Raw genomic sequence first — 27037 nt, forward strand, 5'->3', positions numbered from 1 at the left:
CCATAAATAAATATTATTATGAAAAAAACAGTACAAAACAATAAAAGTACACATATTTGGTATCGCCGCGTCCGGAACGACCTAACCTATAAAACTGTCCCACTAGTTAACCCCTTTAGTGAACACGGTAAAAAATAAAAGCAAAAAACGATGCTTTATCATCATACCGCCAAACAAAAAATGGACTAAAACGCGATCAAAAAGACGAATATAAATAAAAATGGTACCGCTGAAAACATCATCTTGTCCCACAAAAAACAAGCCACCATACAGCTCCATCAGCCGAAAAATAAAAAAGTTAAAGCTCTCAGAATAAAGCGATGCAAAAAATATTTTTTTCTATAAAATAGCTTTTATTGTGTAAAAGCGCCAAAACATAGAAAAACTATATAAATGTGGTACCGCTGTAAATGTACTGACCCGAAGAATAAAGCTACCTTATAAATTTTACCACACGTGGAACAGCATAAAAAAAAAAACAATTCCTGAATTGTTATTTTTTGTTTATTCTGCCTCCCAAAAATTGGAATAGAAAGCGATCAAAAAATGTTACATGCCTGAAAATGGTACCAATAAAAACATCAACTCATCCCGCGAAAAACAAGCCATCACATGACTCTGTCAGCCAAAATATGGAAAAATTATAGCTCTCAAAATATGGCGATGCAAAAACTAGATTTTGCAAGAAAATGCGTCTTTTAGTTAGTGACAGCTGTCAATCATAAAAACACGATATGATTCTAGTATTGCTGTAATCGCACTGACCCGAAGAATAAAGTCGTCTAGTCACTTATACCGCACGAGGAATGGCGTAAAAAATAAACTCTAGGGTTAGGGTTGTGCTAGGGTTGGGGGTAGGGTTGTGCTAGGGTTGGGGTTGGGGTTAGGGTTGTGCTAGGGTTAGGGTTGTGCTAGGGTTAGGGTTGTGGTTGTATTAGTGTCGTGCTAGGGTTAGGGTTGGGCTAGGGTTAGGGTTGGGGTTGGGGTTAGGGTTGGGCTAGGGTTAGGGTTGGACTAGGGTTAGGGTTGGGGTTAGGGTTGGGCTAGGGTTAGGGTTGGGGTTGGAGTTAGGGTTAGGGTTGGGCTAGGGTTAGGGTTGGGCTAGGGTTAGGGTTGGGGTTACATTAGGGTTGGGGTTGTATTAGGGTCATGCTAAGGTTAGGATTGGGCTAGGGTTAGGGTTGGGGTTGGGGTTAGGGTTGGGCTAGGGTTAGGGTTGGGCTAGGGTTAGGGTTGGGGTTAATGTTAGGGTTGGGCTATCGTTAGGGTTGGGCTAGGGTTAGGGTTTGGCTAGGGTTGGGGTTGTATTAGGTTTGTGCTAGGGTTAGGGTTGTGCTAGGGTTAGGGTTGGGCTAGGGTTAGGGTTGGGCTAGGGTTAGGGTTGGGGTTGTATTAGGGTTGGGGTTGTATTAGGGTTGTGTTTGGGTTAGGGTTGGGCTAGGGTTAGGGTTGGGCTAGGGTTAGGGTTGGGCTAGGGTTGGGGTTAGGGTTGGGCTAGGGTTAAGGTTGGGCTAGGGTTAGGGTTGGGGTTGTATTAGGGTCATGCTAGGGTTAGGGTTGGGCTAGGGCTAGGGTTAGGGTAGGGCTAGGGTTAGGGTTGGGGTTAATGTTAGGGTTGTGCTATGTTTAGGGTTGTGCTAGGGTTAGGGTTGTGCTAGGGTTAGGGTTGGGCTAGGGTTAGGGTTGGGGTTATATTAGGGTTGGGGTTGTATTATGGTTGTGTTAGGGTTAGGGTTGGGCTAGGGTTAGGGTTGGGCTAGGGTTAGGGTTGGGGTTAGGGTTGGGCTAGGGTTAGGGTTTTGCTAGGGTTAGGGTTGGGCTAGGGTTAAGGTTGGGGTTAGGGCTAGGGTTGGGCTTGGGTTAGGGTTGGGCTAGGGTTAGGGTTGGGGTTGTATTAGGGTTGGGGTTGTATTAGGGTTGTGCTATGGTTAGGGTTGGGCTAGGGTTAGGGTTGGGCTAGGGTTAGGGTTAGGGTTGTATTAGGGTTGTGTTAGGGTTAGGGTTGGGCTAGGGTTAGGGTTGGGCTAGGGTTAGGGTTGGACTAGGGGTAGGGTTGGGCTAGGGGTAGGGTTGGGGTTGGGGTTACGGTTAGGGTTGGGCTAGGGTTGGGGTTAAGATTAGGGTTGGGCTAGGGTTAGGGTAGGGCTAGGGTTGTGCTAGGGTTGGGGTTGTATTATGGTTGGGATTTTTTTCAAAAGTAAAAAAAAAAAGATGACGATATGGCGACTAGTGTTGAGTGCAAGTGCTCGCTACTTGAGTTTGCATCGGGTGCTCGGGTATGCACTGAGTATCGCGGGTGCTCAAGTGACATGCTCGAGTCTCCGCCCCATATGCTTTGCGGCCAAAAAAAACTTGCGGGTATTGCCTGCCATGCACGAGCGAGCCCAGCATGTTTTTTTTGGGGTGTCTAATAACCATGAAACACGCTGGCGGGAACTCGAGCATGTCACTCGAGCACACGCGATACATCGTGCATACCTGAGTACCCGATGCAAACTCAAGTAGCGAGCACTTGCGCTCAAGACTAATGACAACTTATGCAATATGATGACCTAATGTCATCAAATTCTGTGTCGTACCTCTGGGTTCAAAATGTTCACTATACCCCTTGATAAAATCCTTAAGGAGTGTAGTTTCCAAAATGGGGTCACTTGTGGGGGTTTTCCACTATTTAGGCACATCAGGGGCTCTCCAAACACAACATGGCGTCCGCTCTCAATTCCAGCCAATTTTGCGTTCAAAAAGTCACACTTCCCTTCTGAACTCTGCCGTGCGCCCAAACACTGTATTTTCCCCACATATGGGGTATTGGCGTACTCAGGAGAAATTGCAAAAAAGTTTTTGGGGTCCATTTTCTCCTCTTACCCTTGTGAAAATAAAAAAATTGGGGCGAAAAGATCATTTTTATGGAAAAAGTTAGATTTTTTTATTTTCACGGCTCCATGTTATAAACTTCTGTAAAGCACTTGGGGGTTCAGGGTGCTCACCACACATCTAGATAAGTTCCCTGAGGGGTCTAGTTTCCAAAATGGTGTCACTTGTGGGGGGTTTCCATTGTTTAGGCACATCAGGGGCTCCCCAAACGCAACATAGCGTCCGCTAATTATTCAAGCAAATTTTACAATCAAAAAGTCAAATGGCGCTCCTTCCCTTCGAAACCCTGCCGTGCGCCCAAACAGTGGTTTTCCTCCACATATGGGGTATCAGCATGTTCAGGAGAAATTGCACAACAAATTTCATGGTGCAATTTCTCCTATTACCCTTATGATAATGCAAAATTAAGGGATGAAAAACGTTTTTGCGGGAAAAATGTGAAAATTTTATTTTTACAGCTCAATATTATAAACTTCTGTGAAGCACCTGGGGGTTCAAGGTGCTCACCACACATCTAGATAAGTTCCCTAAGGGGTCTAGTTTCCAAAATGGTGTCACTTGTGGGGGATTTCCACTGTTTAGGCACATCAGGAGCTCTCCAAATGCAACATGGCGTCCGCTAATTATTCAAACAAATTTACATTCAAAAAGTCTAATGGCGCTCCTTCCCTTCCGAACCCTGCACCCAAATAGTGGTTTTCCCTCACATATGGGGTATCAGCGTGCTCATGAGAAATTGCACTACAAATTGTGTAGTCCATTTTTTCCTGTTACCCTGGTGAAAATAAAAAAATTGGGTCCAAAGTAACATTTTTGTGAAAAAAAGTTAAATGTTCATTGTTTTATTCCACATTCCAAAAATTCCCGTGAAACACCTGAAGGGTTAATAAACTTCTTGAATGTGGTTTTGAGCACCTTGAGGGGTTCAGTTTTTATAATGGTGTCACTTTTGGGTATTTTCTGTCATAAAGGCCCCTCAAAGTCACTTCAAATTAGATGTGTTCCCTAAAAAAATGTTTTTGTAAATTTTGCTGGAAAAATGAGAAATCGCTGGTCAACTTTTAACCCTTATAGCTTCCTAACAAAAAAAATGTTGGTTCCAAAATTTTGCTGATGTAAAGTAGACATGTGGGAAATGTTATTTATTAACTATTTTGTGTGACATATCTCTCTGATTTAAGGGCATAAAAATTAAAAATTTGAAAATTGCAAAATTTTCTAAATTTTCGCCAAATTTCCGATTTTTTCACAAATAAACGCAAGTGATATCGAAGAAATTTTACCACTATCATGAAGTACAATATGTCATGAAAAAAACAGAATCAGTGGAATCCGTTGAAGCGTTCCAGAGTAATTACTTCATAAAGTGACAGTGGTCAGAATTGAAAAAATTGGCCTGGTCACGAAGGCAAAAACAGGCTCTGGCGCGAAGTGGTTAATATTAAATTTGAAGCTGTCGATATTACTACAGCTGGAATGTTGATTCCATACAGTCCATCAGCGTTTCATTGGTTTGAGGAGGATGGTCCAGATGATATTTCTTCTTCCCCTGAGTTTGGTGTTAATGTATTGGAGGATGGACTGCTGGCGAATCTTCTGTTTTCGTGCCGGCTGGTTCTGAACTCTTCTGCTCCAGTTGCTGATCTTCTTTTGCTTCTGATGCCTTCTTATCTTCATCTTCTTTCCGTCTTTTTTAGGTGTCTTCTGCCTCATCTTCTTCAAGCTCTTTTACCTCCCGATATTTCATTGCCTCCTTGGACATCTTCATCTCCTCTTCTTTTGGCTCTTCTGGCGTCATTGATGTCGGCTCGGATTTTTTTTTCATCTAAAGGATATGGCAGATATTTCTTCTGAGCTTCACGGTTGGTCGGCATGAGGCGCTAAGAAAAGAATAGATTCAGTTAGTTGCCTATTGAGACGATCTTTTACATCTATGGACAGAACATGGACAACATAATATACGGTATGATCAGTGACCTTCATCTTGAAGATCGGTGACGGCAGGAATCTGGTACAATAGATGAGAAGTAGTCGTTCTCTCTCTTCCTTTGTGCTGGGATAAGCTAGAAAGAAAACATAAGCAAATAATGGGATCAATTATACAATGTCCAAAGACATCAAATCATTAAAATTACAGGAGAATTCCTTTAACCTAACATTAACGTTACCATCATTCCGAGCATAGAAAAGCATACAATCTACTATTGAAAACTATTTTCTGACTTTCTGCTCAGTGTACATGGTGTTGCAATTCTGTGCTGGATTAATAGATGTTCTGGATTATTACATGCTGGATTAAAGGTATGGTACTATATTTTCAGATTAACTGGGAATTCTTTTTATTTAAGAATAATCTCACATGAGAAGTGTCCAGGTCCGAAGACACATTCTTGGCGGAGGTAAACGTCCTAAAGAAAACAGAATGCGGTGAGTGTCCACTTATCACTCCTCAGGGATGGAGAATAAGACAAGGGGTCTGGTTATAATAAAGCTGATGACCCCCAGAGATCTGCGGTTCGCTGCCATCCTGTATATATCCTCTTATGTAGAAGCCATCGGAAAACCTGTGAATCCAAAAAAGATTATATTTCTAATAAAGACACAAATACCGCAGCTTTCACACATATTCATAGTGAATATCCCCCCGGCATCGGACCCCCATTACACTCATACATGCAGGCAATATGACCACATGGAGCATGTTTGTAGAGTCTCCTCACAGTAGAGGCACCAGTGTAGGTAACACCACATGCAAAACATATGGTGCACCACATAAAGCCTAACCCCCATTAACAGTGCCAGAACACTAATCCCATTAACAATAGTTGCAAAAAAGGTCCCTCAATAAATAATACTGGCAGCAGAGTGTCTGTGTGACCTTATGATACAATTTTGCTTTCCTGCAGCCACTAGGGGGAGTGCAGTGCACAAGTAGATTTATATTATGCTTATAGCTCCCCCTACTGACAACAGCCATTGAGGCAGATTTGTCTGCTCTGCCCAGTTTCTCTCCTATTTTAAGTTTAGGTGAAATTATAAAATCATCAGCGGCTTCCAGATAACATGAATGAAGCGTCAGGGAGATGAGATAAATCAGAGTCAGTTACATCAGATGATGGGATGGGAGCACTCACTGACATCCATCTTCACTGCTCACTGTCCTGTAACAGACTGAGGATGATTGACAGTTTGCTTTATTTTCGAATTCAAATGCAGCGATCCTATTGGCTGCTGACCAGTGTAATGTAAAATACAGAATTTAAAGGGATAGGACTCTCCGTTCTTATATCTATGCAGTGTATTTCATATATACTATAATTCTGCTTATAATTTGAAGCTGGAGATAATCTGGTGGCACAGCTTTACTTTTCCATACAGAGGGATTGAAATTTCATTATTAACATCATATCAGCACATTTGTGTCCAACATATTATTAGAGAATCAATGTGTCACAAATGAGTTAATCATAAATTATATTATTTTCAATAACTTCTCCCTGAACAGGTTATTTTTTAAATTTTCCATTTTTTTATCACACAACAGATGGTATATCTCTACAATACAACTTTCTTACACAGGATCATTAATGTCATTTCAGTTAATGAATATTTTATTTTTCTCTGTCCTTTAACGTAATATATGTTATAAAGTGCTGAGTGGCAATGTATTACTGTCACTACTAGATGACTGGTGCAACAAAGATATATAGCACAATGCTACCAGGGGAGTGCTGGGCTGTGTGGTGTGAGCCACATGGAGTGCCAGGGAAACCTCTTACCTGCCACATTTAAACTCTAGGACCTGGGACACGTAACTGTGCCCATTCACAGCCTGCTGGAGGATAGTTGACAAATGAGGGCAGCATCTGGGTAAGGCCTCATGTACACAGCCGTATTTTTGGTCTAAGTGATATGTGTAAAAAAAATCGTATTGCACTTGGGCCAACATATTCTACAGAGTAGAATTACAATATTTGCAGATGATACTGAACTCTGCAGGGTAATCAGTACAGAGGAGGATAATTTAATATTACAGAAGGATTTATGTAAGCTGGAGGTTTTGGCTGAGAAGTGGCAACTGAAGTTTAATGTAGATAAATGTAAGGTAATGCACTTGGGCAGAGGAAATAAAATGTATAATTATATGCTTAATTGTAAAACACTGGGCAAAACTGTCACTGGAAAAACTTGGGTGTATTGGTTAACGGCAAACTCACCTTTAGTGATCGTCAGGCAGCCGCTGCCCTGGCAAGTAATATAATGGGATGCATTAAAAGAGGCATAGATATTCATGACCAGAACATAGTTTTGCCTCTATACAAGTCACTAGTGCGGTCACACTTATAGTATTGTGTAGAATTTTGGTCTCCAGTGTATAAGAAGGATACAGCTGAACTAGAGCAGGTGCAGAGAAGAGAAACCAAGGTTATTAAAGGGAACCTGTCGCCAGAAAAAATGCTATTAACTTGCAGATATGTGATTAATCTGCAGGTTAATAGCGTTAATAATAATCTTTTTATTTATATAGCGCCAACAAATTCCGCAGCGCTTTAAAATTCAGACAATTTACAACATTATTGGGACCGTCCCCATTGGGGCTCACAATCTACATTCCCTATTAGTATGTCTTTGGCGTGTGGGAGGAAACCGAAGAACCCGGAGGAAACCCATGCAAACACGGGGAGAACATACAAACTCCTTGCAGAGGTTGTCCTTGGTGGAATTTCAAACCAGGACCCCAGCACTGCAAGGCTGCAGTGCTAACCACTGAGCCACCGTGCTGCCCTGCCTGGCGCCTGCGCTGGTTCAGTCATCGCTCTGAGAACACTCCCCTCTGTAACTACACCCCATGGCCCTGACTGACACTAGCTCTGAACGGTGGTGGCGCCAGCACCACCACTGTGACTGAAACCAAATGCAGCAGTGGAGAATAAAGTTAATTTTCTCCTTGCAGCGTTGGGATACGTGCAGGCACCGGCAGGTTAGTAACGCTATTAACCTGCAGATTAACCCCATATCTGCAGGTTGATAGCATTTTTTTCTGGTGACCGGTACCCTTTAAAAGAATGGGTGGACTGCAATACCAAGATAGGTGATTAAACTTGGGGTTATTCAGTTTGGAAAAACGGTGGCTTAGGGGCGATCTTATTGCAATGTACAAATATATGAGTCAACAGTTCAGAGATCTTTCTAATGATCTTTTTACACTTAGGCCTGCGAAGGGGACATGGGGGCAGCCTCTACATCTAGGGGAAAGAAGAAGCTTTAATCATAATCAAAGACGCACATTATTTACTGTAAGAGCAGTGAGACTATGGAACTCTGCAACATGATGTTGTAATGGTTGATTCATTACTAAAAATTAAAGAAGGGCCTGCATGCCCTTCTTGATAAATATGATATTGGACACTAGAGTCTGTGATGGGGCGTTCATCCAGGGAACTAGTCTGATTGCCGTATAGCCTCCATCTGGATCAACATTTTAGGGTATAGGTTGAACTCGATGGACTTAAGTTAACCTTCAACATTGTATCTATGAAAGTATTATGGAGAGGGGGCAGCATGGTTAGCTCAGTATGGAGAGGTGACATTGTAGAGGGCTCAGTAAGGAGAAATGACAGCATGGGGGGTTCAGTATGCAGAGTTGACAGTGTGTGGGCTCAGTATGGAGAGGGGTAGCATTTCCTGCTCAGTATATAAAGGGGGTAGCATAGGGGGCTCAGTATGGAGAAGGGGTTGCATTGGGGTCCAGTATGGAAAAGAAGCAGCATGGGGAGCTCAGTAGAGAGATAGTCTGGCAAGGGGGGCTCAGTATAGAGAACTGGCAGTAGAGGTGATTCAGAATGGAGAAGGGGTAGCGTGGTGAGCTCAATATGGAGAATGGCAGTGTGGGGAGCTCAGTATAGAGAAGGAGCAGCATGATGGGTTCAGTATGGAGAAGAGGAAGCATGGGAGGCTCAGTATGAAGAGGGAAATGTGAAGGGACAGTGTGAAGAGAGGGCTCAGTATGAAGAGGGGCAACATGGGGGGCACATTGTGAAGAGTGGTCTCAGTATGAAGAGAGATCAGTGTTGTGGGGACAATATAAAGAGAGGGCTCATTATGGGGCGGCATGGGGGCTCAATATAAAGAAAGGATAGTATGGGGGGCTCAGTTTATCCGTATAGAGAGAGGGCAGCATGGGGGGTTCAGAATTGAGAAGGGGCTGCATGAAGGCTCAGTATGGAGAAGGAGTAGTGTGTGGGGCAGTAGCATGGTGTTTTCAGTATGGAGAAAAGACAGCATGAGGAGCTCAGAATTGAGAAGGGACAACATGGGGGGATCAGTGTAGACTTAGGCAGCATGGGTGGCTCAGTATGGAGAGCGGGGCAGCATGGGGGACAGTATGTAGAGGTGGTTCAGTATAAAAAGAGGGAAGCATTGCAGAGACAGTGTGAAGAGGTGGTTCAGTATGGAGAGGAATAGTGTGGGGGCAGTATGAAGAGAGGGCTCAGTATGAAGACTGGTCAACACGGTGTCACAGTGTGAAGAGTGGTCTATGTATGAAGAAGGAGCAGTGTGGTGGGGAAAATGTGAAGAGAGGGCTGAATATGGAGTAGGGGAAGCATTGGAGGGACAGTGTGACTAGGGGGCAGTATCAGGTGGGGGCTGTGTGGAGATCAAAGTTCGGCCAGCATCTATCTTGCCTGACTCTCGCCCGCTCTCCCAGACCCAAGAGCATCACTGCTAGATATCGCTGATGGTAGTTTATCTGTTAGAGAACAAAAGAATCTGCAGTTCAAAATGCGACATGACAGATCATTATCTCTCCCAACATCATCAGTCAGAGATACTCCCATACACATTAAACTGCCAGCTGAGCCCATCAGCAGGTTCGGCCGACATTAATCTACTGTGTATGGGGGCCTATTATCTAAAGAGCATGTGTACTCTTAGGATATGTGCGCTCTTAGAGTATGTGCATGCCATGTCTTTTAAAGGAAACCTGTAAGCAGGATTTTGCTAAGTAAGCTACAGGCAGTGTCATATTGGGGCTGTTGCACTAGTTAAAATGATACCTGAGGAGAAGAAATCCGTTTTGTGGTTCTTCTGTAATCAGTGTTTGCAGTTTTCAATTAATGAGAATCTCGTGCTTCGGGGCGGGACTGTAGGCAGGGTCTTATCTTGGTGCGCTAGGCCAGATCAGCAAGAAAAGACTTGCTCATAAGCCCGCCCTGAAACACAAGTATGTTCCTCATCATGTACAGAGAGACTCTAGCTGGCTGTCTCTCTCTGGTTGGCTATGTCTCTCTCTCTGGCTGGCTGTGTCTCTCTCTGGCTGGCTGTATCTCTCTCTGGCTGTCTGTCTCTCTTTCTGGCTGTCTATCTGTCTCTCTGTCTCTGGCTGTCTATGAGTCTCTTTGCCTCTGGTTGTCTCTCTGTCTCTGGCTATCTGTCTCTCTACCTCTCTGGCTGTCTATCTGTCTCTCTCCCTTTCCATCTGTCTCTCTGTCTGGCTGTCTATCTGTCTCTGTCTGTCTCTCACTTTCTCTATGTCTCTGGCTGTCTATCTGTCTCTGGATGTCTCTCTCCCTCTCTGGCTGTCTATCTGTTTCTCTCCCTCTCTGGCTGTTTGTCTCTCTGCCTCTCTGGCTGTCTATCTCGCTCTCTTTGTCTCTGACTGTCTATCTGTCTCTCTCCATCTCTGGCTGTCTATTTGTCTCTCTCCCTCCCTGGCTGTCTATCTATCTCTCTCCCTCTCTGGCTGTCTATCTGTCTCTCTGTCTATCTGTCTCTCTCTGGCTGGCTGTCTCTGTGATGAGGAACATACTTGTGCTTCGGGGCCGGCCTGTGCGCAGGTCTTTTCTTGCTGATCTGGCCTAGAGCACCAGGATAAGACCCTACCTACAGTCCCTCCCGGAGCACAAGCATATTATTAACACAAAACTGCAAACACTGATTACACAAGAACCACAAGACAGATTTCTTCACCTCATGTATCATATTAATCAGTGCAGCAGCCCCAATATGACACTGCATGTAGTTTACTTAGCAAAATCCTGTTGACAGGTTCCCTTTAAATGTCTGTGACTCGCCCCCAGGGCCGTGGGGTACTTTTTGGAAGTTATTACGGTGGCTGGCCCAGGGCAGTCAGTGCACAAAGGGGTATCACTAATTAGTAAAAAGTTCAGAGAGTTCGTGACGCCACCTGAGGTGTCTGGTGAGGATCACCAGCACTGCTACAGTCCTCTGAGGCAGATGTCAGACTCGGGTGCTCGACCCGAGCAACGAGCCCAATGTAAGTCTATGGGAAACTCAAGCATTTTTCTGGTGGCCCCCCCCCAGCGGTCTGCAGAAGGTCAAAAATTGCCCAAATCGATGGGAACAGTGCTCAATTAAACGTCAGGCAGGCAGAATATATAGGCAGACAGGCAGGCAGGGTATATAGGAGGGTGCATGAAAAACATAGCAGGGCACTTGGAACACACTAGTGCCCTCCGATTTTCATGCACCCGTCTCTTTAAAAAAGCCAGCCGGCAATTCATCAGCAGCATACACCGGTACCAGACAATTTAGAACAGAAAGAATAGAGCATCACACATAGATTAGATAGATAGAAACATGTCAGTCACATATATAATTAGTACAGTCACAGTGTTGGTTACTGTACTTGTTATTTAGTGTTAAAATAAAGGATTTATTAAAAAAAAAATAATAGTGTTTTTGTCTCTTTAAAAAAGCCGGCCGGCAATTCATCAACAGCATACACCGGCACCAGACAATTTAGAACAGAAAGAATAGAGCATCACACATAGATTAGATAGATAGAAACATGTCAGTCACATATATAATAAGTACAGTGATAGTGTTGATTACTGTACTTGTCATTTAGTGTTAAAATAAAAGATTTATTAAAAAAAAAATTGGCGTGGGGTTCCCCGTAATTTTAGTCTCTAGCGGAGGTTAAGCAGATGGCTGGGGCAGATGTTTGAAGCCTGGGAAGGGGGTAATACCCACGGAGCTTCCCAGGCTACTAATATCAGCCCCCAGCCGAATACCTAGCCTTTACCAGCTATTAAAATGGGGGACCCCCCCAAAAAAATGACGTGGGGTCTCCCCTATTTTAATAGCTAGCAAAGGCTAGGCAGACAGCTGGGGGCTGATATTAATAGCCCAGGTAGGGTGCCATGAATATTGGCCACCTCCCAGGCTAGAAATACCAGACGTCAGCTGCCCCACAAATGGCGCATCCATAGGATGTGCCAATTCTGGCACTTAGCCTCGCTCTTCCCACTGCCCTGTAGCAGTGGCAGTGGGGTAATAGGGCTGGGGTTGATGTCAGCTTATAATGCCAGCTGACATCAAGCCCAGGTTAGTAATGGAGAGGCATCTATAAGACACCCCCATTACTAACCCCATAGTCAAAGTTAAAAAAAAACACAAACACCCAGAATAAAGTCCTTTAATTGAAATAAACACACAATTCTTTAATGTTCTAAATTAAACCATACTTACCATCACGCCAATCTCATCCTTACCTTTCCATGGTTCCCAGGACGGCTCCAGCTCTGCTATATTCACATGACAGGCTGGATGGAAGCAGAAAGCTGACATCCAGCTTGCCATGCCGCAGACACTGAGAAGCGCAGGCATTCTTGCGCTCCTCAGTGTCTCGCTGTGACGGCATCCAGATGAGCCGAGTTCATGTCTAATGAACTCAGCTCACCTCATGCACGTCACTGATAGCGTGGGAGAATTCTCCTGCGCTCACCGCTTGAGCAGGAGAATTCTCCCACGCTGGGATGGCATTGAGATGACAGGCTGGATCGCAGCTGAGCGCTGCCATCCAGCATGCCATCCTTCATAGACACTGCAGAGCGCAGGCATGTATGCTGCTGATGAATTGCCGGCCGGCTTTTTTAAAGAGACAAAAACACTATTATTTTTTTTTTAATAAATCCTTTATTTTAACACTAAATAACAAGTACAGTAACCAACACTGTCACTGTACTTATTATACTGTATATGTGACTGACATGTTTCTATCTATCTAATCTATGTGTGATGCTCTATTCTTTCTGTTCTAAATTGTCGGGTACCGGTGTATGCCGCTGATGAATTGCCGGCTTTTCATGTTTCACTGTGAGCACTGTTCCCATTGATTTGGGCAATCACTGTAAAGCCACAACCACCATGACTGTGACATTACAGTGAGTGGCAGACAATCCCTGCATGATTGGTGCTCTAAATATCGCCAAACATGCAGGATGGGGACCCGAGCTCCCGCCCGAGCATCTCCAAAGTATTCGGCGAGCTCCGAGCATCTCGAGTACTGAGATGCTCGGGCGAGTACTGAGCAGTGGCGAGCATGCTCGTCATCACTAGTCAGGGCAGCTAAAGTTGGTACGGCTCCCCACAGGCGGAGCGGGCCTCAGGGCAGTGTAAAATAGATGAATGGTGCGCTGGGCGTTATAGTGCGGGGGAGGAGGAATGGCACCGGTGAAGAAACTGTCGGAGGCAGTTCGATGCAGTCGTCCAAGATTTTACTTACAGTTCTTAGGCAAATCACAAGTGAACTTCACAGGTGAAGGCCTCCCTCGTCGCACCGCGTTCACCGGACAGGAGTTCAATCCCTCTTCAGGCAGCTTAAGAATGCCTGGCGGAACCCCACTTTCTCGTGTTCCTACTTTGACCGTCTTTACACTTGGTCCTTCTCCCTGCTGCCCTGCGCTGCCCACTCTCAATCCTGCTTGGGTATGCTGAAGTCCTTCCTGTACGTCGGATTCGGGACCAACCTGACCCCCTGGAGATTAGAATGAAGCAACCGATCCCTCCTGACACCTGGCAGGAGCGGGGCGTACGGGTGCCGTCCTGCACGCGCCGTACCCCTGGGATCCTTTCCTTAGAACGGAGCCTACTCCCTGCTCCCTTCCGGGGCCTCTATCCTAGGCCCTAACTTGTGGAGCAGAGCTCCTGATGAGCCTCTGCTCCGGGACTGTTCCTCTGAACAGCCCTCACTAGAACGACTCTCACTACCAACTGACCTCACTCTAATGGCTTCTCTTTTATATCTACTGTATAAGTGCTTACTGTATCTGCTTCCTCCACCCACACCCACTATTGGTTCCCCCTACCTTTGGGTTCCCCCCACTCCAGCCAGGGACAGGGCTCAGCAGCTGCGCTCTGCATGTTGCCCCTCCAGCCGGCCTGGAGCAGTGTAGTGATGGATGCAGGTGTTTGGGGTTCCGTGCAGCACTCCCATCTTACCTGAGAGAAGGGAGACACCAAACCTCGGGGTGAGGTGCAGTATCTCTGTGGCAACTGAACCCTCAGGGGCGCCACATCTGCAAACCCAACAAATATTTCAAGTGGAAGACACTTCACGACATGCTGGAGTCTTTTGTCCAAAAGCATCTATATTTGCGTCTTTTCAGTCATTTTTTCCAACATCTTTTGACTGCCAGCTTTTTATTTAAATTGTATCGAATAAACTAGTGAGCGGTTTCTAAATGCAGCCTGAAGAATGTACCAGTCACTTCTTACAACCACTTTGTATTTTGCATCTTTAAAACCTGAAGTGGTTAAAAGAACATCAAAAACTTGACTATACACAGAGCAAGCCATTTTTTCATTGCAGTGCATATGTTCATATTTTCTAGTGTTCATTTAGTAGTTTTTCAGATGAGTTACTCCCCGTAACCTGTCTGAAAAATTGGTTGTGCGTACAGATGTTGATGTACCTACATTTTTGAAGTAGAAGACACTTTAGGAAAATGTGCTTTTTTGGGTAGGTTGCAGGCAAAATCCACCAGACAAAGATGTTGTGTTCACATACCCTTAGGCTGTGTGCACACGTTGCAGATTTGGTGTGTTTTTGTCGCATTTTTTTCTGCGCAGATTTATGACAAATCCTGAAGCAAAACCTGATGCCAGCAAAGTGAATGAGAAGCCTGAAGTGTCATGCACACGTTGAGTATTTTTGACTTGCAGATTTGGTGCAGAAAATAATCTGCAGCATGTCAATTCTGCGTTTTTGCCTGCGTTTTTTACCCATTGAATGCACTGAAAAAACACTGGCAAAAACTTGGTAAAAATGCAGCACAAACACAATGTTTTTGAAGCTGCGTTTTCCTGCCAAGAGATGCAGAAAAGTTGCAGAAATTTCTGCAATCAAATACTCAACGTGTGTACATACACTTAGTCTTTCAGTAACCGTTGATGTATGAAAACGGATGTTATATGGATTGCATACAGATGACAATATAGATGAAAAAGCGCCTTTTTTTCTGGATGAAAAGCGAACAATTTTTTTATATGCTCATGTGAATGTAGCCTTATTGAGAGAAATACAACCCTCTACAGCACAAGAATGGTGCAAAGGAATAAGGTGTAAGGAGGTCATTTTACCTCAATAGGTGAGGGTCCCAGAACATATCAGGAATTTATAGGATATCCTGTGGACATAGCCCTTTAAGCAGTAAATTATATCAGAATCAGGTCAATGAGTTAATCCTTTGCGTGTGCTTTTAGAAGTCTATCTCAACACTTCACTGTCAATGTATAAATATCTGGTATTTACAATAAAGATTCTTGAACCAGAAAGTCATAAAGTCATATAAATGTAAATGGTTTACATGATTTAATAATGAACAGTCAACTCATATTGCAGTAATGATACATAAAGGGTAATGGTCAAGTTCTCCTGTGCCGTAAACAGTTTTCAATTAACTTATATTAGTGAGAAAGCATTTACAGTGTAGTGTCATCATTCTGTAACAGTCGTGTGCTGCTAGATTCTTATGCACCTGGCTGACATTATCGTCTCTAGAAAATACAAATTGTAAAAATATGTTAAAGTGTATTTACAAAGCAAATAGGAAAACATATTCTTGAAAAAAAAATGAATAGCTCATGTTCACATTGATATAATTTTTTGTAACCTTTTCTCTGTCAAAGAAAGAAGAGTCAGGTCTTGGTAGAGAAGGGCTTTTCTAGCCAAAAGGATGAGACTCATTGGCATGCTACATGTCGTTGTATTTTTCAGCAATGCTTCTAGATACATCACATAATAACATTTTATACACCTGTGAAGATAATACAAAGTATGGTTCATGACCATGTATGTGCAAGTGCACAACCATAAATATGCCAGAATGAACAAGTGCTTGTTAATCAAAGTCAGCGATCTCTTTGTAACTGTATTGGCCCATTGCAGTGCGATTATGAGTTTCAATTCATTGGTATAGTGATTGAGTCCTAACAATGGTCTCCAAGTCTGTCAACTATGAAAACCTATTATGCCCTGCCAGAGTCTAATAGCCTACCTGTCAGTAGAATTTTCACAGCCAGATACAATACACTGCACTACATTAGTAATGCAGTGGATTATATACTGTATGTGATCAAAAAATGTATGTTCAAGTTCCCTTGTGGGACTAACAACCTTCTAGCTCCTAAAACCTGGATTCAACAGTTGGATGCCACTACTGCTGCCGCTACTTCATAGGGTGGGCAACATTTTTCTCATAACTCCAGGCCAGAGAACAGACAAATAAGAGTTGTTATCCTGCTTATTTTTTCACAATGCGCTTTTCAGGTTATCCCCTTTTATTCCGCTCTTTTATTTAGAGATCCACCCTGTCAGGCTCTCCCCCCCCCCCCCCTTCTCTCTGTGAGTGGCAGTTGTGTAATGCCTTCCGTGCAAAACACACTGGTTCCGGGATCACTTTGCAACCTGGCTTCTGCACTTTCTATCCAGTGACATTCCCACTCTCATCAAGATGGACTTTAACATCCCAACTGATAATCACATTTGGCAGAAGACTTCATACACTATAAGTTTATACTCTAAACATATAACTCTGTCCTTCACCCTGCCAAACCAGCTTAATTCACCTGACTAGCAAATTATCCAAATGATTCTTTGACACTTGTCATTCCCATTTTGGTTCTCAACTGAAGGCACATAACAGGAATGCCGATGAGCAGAAACTGCCCTTAGGCTATGTGCCCACGATTCAGAAATGCTCCGTATTTTTCCTGAGCATTTCTGAATCTCCCTGGCAGAAAAAAACGCATGCGGATTGTACATGCGGATTGTACATGTGGATTGTACATCCGTTTTTCCTGCCAGGGACATGCGGATGTGAAGCGTTCTTCACTTGCATTTCCGCATGTGGGTTGTCAAGCGCTTTCCAGGCGATTTTAGCATCACTTGGAAAGTGCTTGACAACTTGGTCACACTATATAAATCCATGCAACCGGCATGGATTTATATAGTGTGACCAAGTTATAGTAAAAGAATGGTAAAAAATAAAAAATAAACATTATACTCACCTTCCGATGGCCCCCGGTCTCCTTGTCCGGTGCGTCCGATGTGTTGGGCGGCTCGCGGTGGTCTAAAAGGACGTTCCATGACGTCATTTAGTCATGTGACATGTCACATGAGCGGTCGTGTGACCTGTCACATGACTAAATGACGTTACGGAAGGTCCTTTTAGACCATTGCGAGCCGCCGGGAAGCCAGGACGCATCACTATGGAGACCGGGGGCCATCAGAAGGGGAGCATAATGTATTTTATTATTTTAAATTCTTTTTTTTTTTTACAGGTACTATGGCACCTGGGTCTGGATGAGAGTCTCCTCTTCTCCAGACCTGGGTACCTTCCGCACATTGAATCGTTTAATATCGTTTAATATCCAATGCAAGTCAATGGCGGCGAAAACGCAAAATAATTGGTAGTGCTGTGGATTTTTCCGCAATGATAATCCGCAGCGGAAATTTCCGCAGCATGTGCACAGCACATGCGGATTATCATTGGGAACATGGCAGACCTTCTACGAAGCGTTTTTTAAGCGTTTCTGCAGCAGAATTGCCGCTGCGGAAATGCTTAAAAAATGCATAGTGGGCACACAGCCTTACTAAATTATCTAATGATGTACTAACAGCTAGATCTAATGGTCATTACTCTCTTATGATTCTTTTGGATTTCTCTGCATTTGACACTGTGGATCACCAACTCCTCATCACTATGCTCCACTCTATTGGTGTCAAGGAAACCACTCTGTTTTCATTCTATTCCTACATTTGACAGCTTCTTCTGAATATCTTTTGCTGGCTCATCTTCCTCTCCTCTTCTCCTTACTGTTCCTCTGATTCAGTCCTAGGTCCCCTCTCTGTTTCTTTTTACACCACCCTTACTGGACAAACCATCAGCAGATTTGGCTTTCTATGCCAATGACACCAAATTATACATACATCAGATATCACCCATGCAATACTTACAAAATACCAGGGATTGTCTGTCTGCTGTTTCTAACATCATGTCCATCTTATATTTAAAACTGAATCTTTTCAAGACTGAATTTCTTCTTATGGTTCTACCATAACTTCAACCCAACATGCCTGCTGTCTTCAGGTTATATTTGACTCAGATCTTTCCTTCACTCCCTATATCCAATCACTCACTCGCTTATGTCACCTGCACCTCAAATCATCTCCATAATTCAACCTTTTCTTACCCTTGAAACTGCAAAAACTCTTACTTTTTCTTTTATTCATTCCCATCTGGACCGCAGCAACTCTATATGAATCAGTCTTCCTTTTACTAAAATCTCCCCTCTCCAATCTATCCTGAATGCAGCAGCCAATCCCATTTCTGTACAGCCGTACATAGATGCCTCCAACCTGTGCCAGTCATTGCATTAGTTGCGCATCCACTATAGAATACAAGATAAACTTGTCACCCAAAAAGCTTTCCACAGTTCTGCACCACCCTACATCTCTTCTCTCATTTTGCTCTGCCACCCTCCCTGTGCTCTCCATTTTGCTGATGTTCTAAACTAACATACTCCATAACCTGAACCTTCCAATTACATCTCCAAGACCTTTCTTATGCTGCACCAGTTTTGTGGAATGCACTACCCAGACAATCCATCTAATTATCTTATTATTATTATTATCATAATATGTTTAAAAGTGAAAAATATAAAAATAATATGGATGTCATATGGGTGTCAAAAATGAACATACAGAGCACCATATGGATGGAAAATTATGTTTTTATCCCGGGTTCAGGTGACCATATGAAAAATCATTTGTTTTTCATAAAAAAAGCAACAATTTTTCATCCTCATGGTAGTCTGTATGTCTAGGTGTCTCATTTATGTCATCAATATGTCTATTTTTAACATCTATTTTTTACATTCACAATTTCCAAAATAATAAAAGGCCCAACATAGTTTTCTATGTAGTCTTTGCAATGAATGCATTAAAAAAAAAGAAGCTTCATGGATGATGTCTGTATGGCACACCTTTTTTTAAGTACCCAGTTTCATCTGAAAAATGGAGGTGACTCGTGCATGTTATGTCTTTTTTCACGCAAACATCAGTCCACATGAAAACAATCAATGTCTAAGCTAACCCTTTAAGATCTTTGTGCCATCCATTTGTCACACGGATAGCACAAATGCTAAAACATTAGTCAACTGAATGAGGCCTTACAGGGATGCAGTAAAAATGAGAAAATGCGCCAAAATTCTAATTGGTTAGATTTGGTTAAATTTGACCAAGAAAAAACATTTTGACCCAAATGCGGGTGAAAGGTGTTTAAAAAGTACTATACTCACCTTGATTCTCACCTGTCCCACCACTGCAGCTTCTTGCCTGGACATTCGTTCCTCTGGTGCTGACTAGGCCTCACGCGACATGATGCTACAGTGTGATGAACTTCTTGATGTCACATGAGCCTTATTGAGTGCTTAAGGTGCCGAAGAGTGAAACCTGAAGAGAAGAAAACCAGAACCGAAGGGACAGTGCCAGTGGAGTACCCGGTCGTAAGACGAGATGTTATATCAGAACAGATGAGGGGAGAAGCGAGTATAATATTTTTTTTTACAACCCCTTTCTAACCCTAAAAATAATCTATTGTTGTGATGGCTGGCTGTCATTTTACTGGATTAACCCCTTTACAACCCAAGGTGGTTTGCAAAGTTAATGACCAGGCCAATTTTTACAATTCTGACCACTGTCACTTTATGAGGTAATTACTCTGGAACGCTTCAACGGATTCCCCTGATTCTGAGAATGTTTTTTTGTGACATATTGTACTTCATGACTGTGCTAAAATTTCTTCGATATCACTTGCGTTTATTTGTGAAAAAAACGGAAATTTGGTGAAAATTTTGAAAATTTTGCAATTTTCAAAATTTTAATTTTTATGCCCTTAAATCAGAGAGATATGTCACACAAAAGAGTTAATCAATAACATTTCCCACATGTCTACTTTACATCAGCACAATTTTGGAACCAAAATTTTTTTTTGTTAGGGAGCTATAAGGGTTAAAAGTTGACCAGCGATTTCTCATTTTTCCAACAAAATTTACAAAACCATTTTTTTAGGGACCACTTCACATTTGAAGTCACTTTGAGAGGTCTTTATGACAGAAAATACCCAAAAGTGACACCATTCTAAAAACTGCACCCCTCAAGGTGCTCAAAACCACATTCAAGAACTTTATTAACCCTTCAGGTGCTTCACAGGAATTTTTGGAATGTGGAAGAAAAAAATGAACATTTAACTCTTTTCACAAAAATGTTACTTTAGACCCAATATTTTTTATTTTCGCAGGGGTAACAGGAAAAAATAGACCCCAAAATTTGTTCTGCAATTTCCCCTTGGCACGCAGATACCCCATATGTGGGGAAAAACCACTGTTTGGGCGCACGGCATGGCTCGGAAGGGAAGGAGCACCATTTGACTCTTTGATTGTTAAATTTGCTTGAATAATTAGCGGACGCCATGTTGCGTTTGGAGAGCCCCTGATGTGCCTAAACAGTGGAAACCCCCCCCAAGTGACCCCATTTTGGAAACTAGACCCCCAAAGGCACCTATCTAGATGCATAGTGAGAACTTGGAACCCCTAGGTGCTTCACAAATTGATTCGTAAAAATGAAAAAGTATTTTTTTTTCCACTTTTTCATTTTTACGAATCAATTTGTGAAGCACCTAGGGGTTCCAAGTTCTCACTATGCATCTAGATAGGTGCCTTGGGGGGGTCTAGTTTCCAAAATGTGGTCACTTGTGGGGGAGCTCCTCTGTTTAGGCACATCAGGGGCTCTCCAAACGCAACATGGTGTCCGCTAACAATTTGAGCCGATTTTCCATTCAATTTGTTAGCGGACACCATGTCGCGTTTGGAGAGCCCCTGATGTGCCTAAACAGTGGAGCTCCCCCACAAGTGACCCCATTTTGGAAACTATACCCCTCAAGGATTTTATTAAGGGGTATAGCGGACATTTTGAACCCAGAGATACGACACAGAATTTGATAACATTAGGTCATCATATTGAATAAGTTGTCATTACTCTTGAGCGCAAGTGCTCGCTGCTTGAGTTTGCATCGGGTACTCAGGTATGCACCATGTATCACGGGTGCTCAAGTGAAATGCTCGAGTCCCCGCCCGCATGTTTCACGGTTATTAGACACCCCCAAAAAAACATGCGGGGATCGCTCGTGCATGGCAGGCAATTCCCGCAAGTTTTTTTTGGCCGCGAAGCATATGGGGCGGAGACTCGAGCACCCGCGATACTCAGTGCATACCCGAGCACCCGATGCAAACTCAAGTAGCGAGCACTTGCGTTCAACACTAGTCGTCATATCGTCATCTATTTTTTATTTTTTTACATTGGAAAAGAAAAACAACCCCAACCCTAACATTAGCACAACCCCAACCCCAGCCCTAGCGTTTATTTTTTACGCCATTCCTCGTGCGGTATAAGTGATGAGATTACTTTATTCTTTGGGTTGGTGCGATTACAGCGATACCAGAATCATATCGGGTTTTTATGATTGGCAGCTGTCATACACTAAAAGACACATATTTTGTAAAATCTAGTTTTTGCATCGCCATATTTTGGCAGACAGAGTCATATGATGGCTTGTTTTTTGCGGGATGAGTTGACGTTTTTATTGGTGCCATTTTCAGACACGTGACATTTTTTGATCGCTTTCTATTCCTATTTTTGGGAGGCAGAATAAACAAAAACCAACAATTCAGGAATTGTGTTTTTTTACATTTTTTTATTCTGCTCCGGGTGTGGTAAAATTGATAAGGAAGCTTTATTTTTCAGGTCAGTACGTTTACAGCGGTACCACATTTATATAGTTTTTCTATGTTTTGGCGCTTTTACACAGTAAAAGCTATTTTATAGAAAAAAATATTTTTTTGCATCGCTTTATTCTGAGAGCTCTAACTTTTTTATTTTTCGGCTGATGGAGCTGTATGGCGGCTTGTTTTTTGCGGGATGAGATGACGTTTTCAGCGGTACCATTTTTATTTATATTCGTCTGATTGATCGCATGTTATTCCATTTTTTGTTTGGAGGTATGATGATAAAGCATTTTTTTTTGCTTTGTTTTTTTTTTTTTTTTACTGTGTTCACTGAAGGGGTTAACTAGTGGAACAGTTTTCTAGGTCAGGTCGTTACGGACGCGGCAATACCAAATATGTGTACTTTTATTGTTTGTTTGTTTTTTTTCATAATAATATTTATTGATGGGTACATCATATTTTTATTTTTAGTGGATTATTTATTTTATTTTTTTTTTTAATATTTTTGCAATTTTTTTTTTTTTTTTCACTTTCAGACAGTTTTTTTACTTTTTTACTGTGTCCCATTATGGGACTTTCACTTTTTTTATTCTGATCGCCTGCATGGCACAGGAATGCAGCACCATCCCTATGCCATGCAGGCTGTCAGCGCTGGACAGGGAGAAGATTGTTTGGAGATGCACTGCGCATGTCCAAACAATCTTCCTGCTGTCTGGTGACCCGGATGTTGTCATGACGACATCGGGTCGTCATTGCAACACCCGGGAAGCCGCGGCAGACAGCGCTGGAAGCCGGAAGAGGAGGTGAGTATCGTCGATCACCTCCCCTTGCCTCCGCAATGCTGCGATCGACTTCGATCGCAGAATTGCGGGGGTTAATGTGCTGGGAGCGGTGCAGGACCGCTCCCTGCACATAGTATCGGGTGTCAGCTGTGACAATCAGCTGACACCCGGCGGCGATCGCGCCCGCACAGCCTGTGTGCGCACGCGATCGCCATGACGTACTAATACGGGTCAGGCTCTTAAAGCCCAGGTCACAGACGCGTATTAGTACGTCATGGGCTTTAAAGGGGTTAAAGCAAATTAGATTGCAAAAAATGGTATTGAATTTGATTCACTTTTAATCAATTTGCTCATTTCTAGAATACAAGTCTTACTCTTATTTACCCAGAATGACCTAAAAATCTCATGAGATTCTCTTACCTGAGAGGTACCAAGTGTGAGAGGGCTGGCGGGGGCTGGGCAGCACGGTGACAGAACTGGGGTACTGGGATCAAATTCCAACAAGGACAACATCTGCAAGGAGTTTGTATGTTCTCTCCATGTTTGCTTCAGACTGCAAAGACATGCTTATATAGAAATTAGATTGTGAGCCCCAATGGGGACAGCAATGCTGATGTCTGTAAAGATCTGTGGAATTAATGACGCTATATACTGTTAGTGAGTAAAATAAAAAAAATGTGATTCTATACACCAGCTGTTTGGTAATTGGTATCCTGAGTGCAATCTGGATTTACAATAGACTGATCAATTTACTGTTTCACTATTTTGTTGAGTGACTGTTCAATAGAATAGAACAGGTGAATTTATTTATTTTTTTCAGAAATTTGCCAAAAGTGAAGAACAAAGGTAGAGAATGAATTCGCCAATGAATTCCAATGGGCAGCATGTGAGTAAAATGGAAATCAGGCAACATTTTTCCTTCCTCCTGCAAAAATACTGAGCTATTTTTTATACAAAATATTGTTGATATCAGATAAATAATAAATTGCCCCTGTGTTTAATATAATCCAGTTAAAAGAGAAGGACACAGGTCTCTCTAAGGCATACATGTCAAACTCTGGCCCGTGAGCCAAATCTGGCCCGCAAGGTGATTATATTTGGCCCGCGACACCAGAACCATCACCCATATGTGGGGCCATTATTCTGTATAGAGGACTATGTGGGGCCCATTATTCTGTATGGAGGACTATGTGGGACCCATTATACTGTATGGAGGACTATTTGGGGCCAATCATTTTGTATGGAGGATTATGTGGGTCCCATTATACTGTATGGAGGACTATGTGGGACCCATTATACTGTATGGAAACTTATGTGGGGCAATTTTTCTGTATGGAGGACTATGTGGGGCCCATTATTCTGTATGGAGGACTATGTGGGGCCCATTATACTGTATGGAGGACTATGTAGTGCCCATTATTCTGTATGGAGTACTATGTGGGTTACCATTATACTGTATGGAGGTCTATGTGGGACCCATTATACTGTATGGAACTTATGTGGGGCAATTTTTCTGTGTGGAGGACTATGTGGGGCCAATTATACTGTATGGAGGACTATGTAGTGCCCATTATTCTGTATGGAGTACTATGTGGGGCCCATTATACTGTATGGAGGTCTATGTGGGACCCATTATACTGTAAGGAAACTTATGTGGGGCAATTTTTCTGTATGGAGGACTATGTGGGGCCCATTATTCTGTATGGAGGACAATGTGGGGCCCATTATTCTGTATGGAGTACTATGTGGGGCCCATTATACTGTATGGAGGACTGTGTGGGGGTCATTATCCTGTATAATGGTTGGCCCACGACTTTGTTTGAGTTTGACATCCCTGCTCTAAGGGTATGTGCACACATCTTTTTCAGGCGGGTACGCTCTATAACCAACCTGAAAAAGCGCTAAAAATAATGAACATATACTGTACAATGTAATGTAACAAACAACTTGCTGTGCATATGTTCAATCTTTTGGGTTTATTTTAATCACTTCATGTTTCCAAAGAAGCAAAGGGGTTAAAATAAGTAACTTGACTATTGTGCTGTAAAAAAAAAAAGCTAGCAGCCAAAGATGTTTAAAATATGACTGAAAAGACAACAAAAAGATACTTCAGGACAAAAGTAGTTGTGTCCTGAAATGTCTTCATCCTAGAAGATTTAGTGTGCACAGACATTTAGGATATCCTCACAGAAAGTTTTTTAATATGGATTTTTAAGGGTGGAAATTCCATCTACAGAAACCACATCTAAAAGATCTTGATAGCATTTTTTTCCAGTGTGTTTTATGTCCATAGGACTTTTTTTCTACTTTTATTTATTCAATGATCAAATTTGGAGCATATTTCAAGCAGAAAAACCTCAAGAACTGCCATGCTGATTTATTTTTCTCACTGAAAAAAAGTGTTGAAAAACAACATCATGTGCACTTTGGGTGTGTTTTCCCATTAAAATTAATAGAAGACTTATTCAGACTCGGCTTGGACACAGTGTGTAAGTGACTGTTTGCTTCTTGACCTGACCTGTCAAGCTATGCGCTCACTCCCCGCTGCGGCTGCCTGAGAAGAGCTTGCAGCTGCTTATTGCTGAATTCTAAATGGTGCACTGCTTCTAATCTGTAAGGAGAACAGTAGTATGTGACTATAAGCTAGTGGGGCCTGGAAAGTGGTGTTGGGGTACGGGTATGCCATCTAACGGATGATTACCACTGAAAATTATGACTACTGTGATAAAACAGGGCGATGGTGGGAATGGCCATTGCGGAATGGCATCTGAACGATGAGTATTGCTGCAAATTATGGTTAATTATAATAACCTGGAGGAATGGTGGTAAATGGCATCTGCAGGAATTAAGTTCAGCATATTTGTTCAGCCCACCACAACAGTCTCGCAGAGCCTCACAGAGCTAACTAAATGCCAAGTATGCCTTTTGTAAAGTCTTATTCCTTATAAGAAAGTGCTTGTAAATAGAAGCAATTTTGCAATTTATTCCCAATTAAAATGTTCTGCTGTTCTTGAGGTATGAACACTTTTCTTTTGTTTACCGCTCATTGCTTTGTAGACTGACCATCACTGCTAAACAGCAGTGCTTACAAGCTCTTTTCTATTGTAAGCACTATTTTAAAGTTGGCCAGTATCGCTGGAGAGCGCTGTTACCTTCTAATCCTAGTCAGTTTTAGTGCAGTGCTTACAAGCTAGACATCAGCGGTGATCAGTCTCCTAGGAAACAAGTTGTAAACATATGAAAACTGTTAATATATCAAAAACAGTTGCAAATTTTATTATATAGTAAATTGCAAAAGTTTTTATTTTTACAATCATTGTCCAACAATATCCATCTATGAAGATTTAAATCTTTATAGATAAACCCTTTAAATGTCCAGAAACATATTTTTAAGTTTTGTAATTATATCAATTTAAGCAAGGTTTTATATTTTAGTTTCCTTTTGCTTCAAAAAGTTTTCTAGGAGGTACTAGGTCACCTTTTAAATTATTAGATATATAAGGTGTTTCATATAGGTGTTTTAGAATTAGGTTGTTAGGATGAACAAAAAATTAAGACACATTCAAAAATGTTCATAACAAATTCCATTGCTGTGGTTATTCTGGGTTGATAGTAATAGTAATTGTTATTAAAATTATAAATAATATTAATAATAACAAAGTATAATAAAATCACAACCCAGACATTTCCTGCGTGAAAAACTTTTTAGATAATGATTGGATCATTTTGCTCAATTTCACTTGAAGGGGTATTATGCTTTCAGCAAGTAAAGGCTATGCAAAACATAGTGTACATTTAACCAATTTTTCCATAAGTTTTTGTATCACACTCTTGTATGACCAGCAAAGATTTTTCAAATTATATTATGTAGAGGACATTTCTAGCAGATGCAGATTAGAAAAATGAGGTGTCCTCCTCAACCCAATATGTTCAAGTACAGTTAAAGCATTCACATCATCCATGATTAAGTTTATTAATTCACTCTAAATATACTGAGCATGAAATATAAGCCCAATCTTTAGAACCCTTAGTCACAGATGGGTTACATTGTCATCACTAAGATCCTTAAAAAGATGTCAATCAAAGTCAAGTGATAATCAAATAGAACTGCTGCAAGAGGTGGTCGCATGTTCAAACAATATACAAATTGTTCCATAAAAGTTCAAAATATGGTACAAAACATTACTGATCAGTGTTAACTCCTTGCCACATTTGGGCATAACTGCACTTTTTAATGTAGTGATCATTGCTCGACTCCGGGACTCGATCCGGTGATCTCTGGCTGTGAG

At 42.2% G+C, this 27037-nt stretch overlaps 1 long non-coding RNA gene across 2 annotated transcripts in view; it reads right to left on the bottom strand.

The window, feature by feature from the left end:
- Positions 1 to 3338: 3338 nt before the first annotated feature.
- Positions 3339 to 27037, bottom strand: part of LOC141154635 (uncharacterized) — a 44782-nt gene continuing 21083 nt past the window's right edge. Inside the window, exons 2-6 of one of the 2 annotated variants that reach the window (XR_012247457.1) lie at positions 23169 to 23314; positions 19483 to 19636; positions 5234 to 5438; positions 4852 to 4937; positions 3339 to 4754 (exon numbers count right to left, since the gene is read on the bottom strand). This is a non-coding gene — a long non-coding RNA (uncharacterized lncRNA). The remainder of the gene's footprint in view (positions 4755 to 4851; positions 4938 to 5233; positions 5439 to 19482; positions 19637 to 23168; positions 23315 to 27037) is intronic. The other variant, XR_012247456.1, reaches the window with a different exon arrangement.

Source organism: Phyllobates terribilis, unplaced genomic scaffold (genome assembly GCF_046119375.1).
Source record: "Phyllobates terribilis strain yellow unplaced genomic scaffold, ASM4611937v1 Scaffold_1__5_contigs__length_1240528914, whole genome shotgun sequence".
In the NCBI taxonomy this organism is placed as follows: Eukaryota; Metazoa; Chordata; class Amphibia; order Anura; family Dendrobatidae; genus Phyllobates; species Phyllobates terribilis.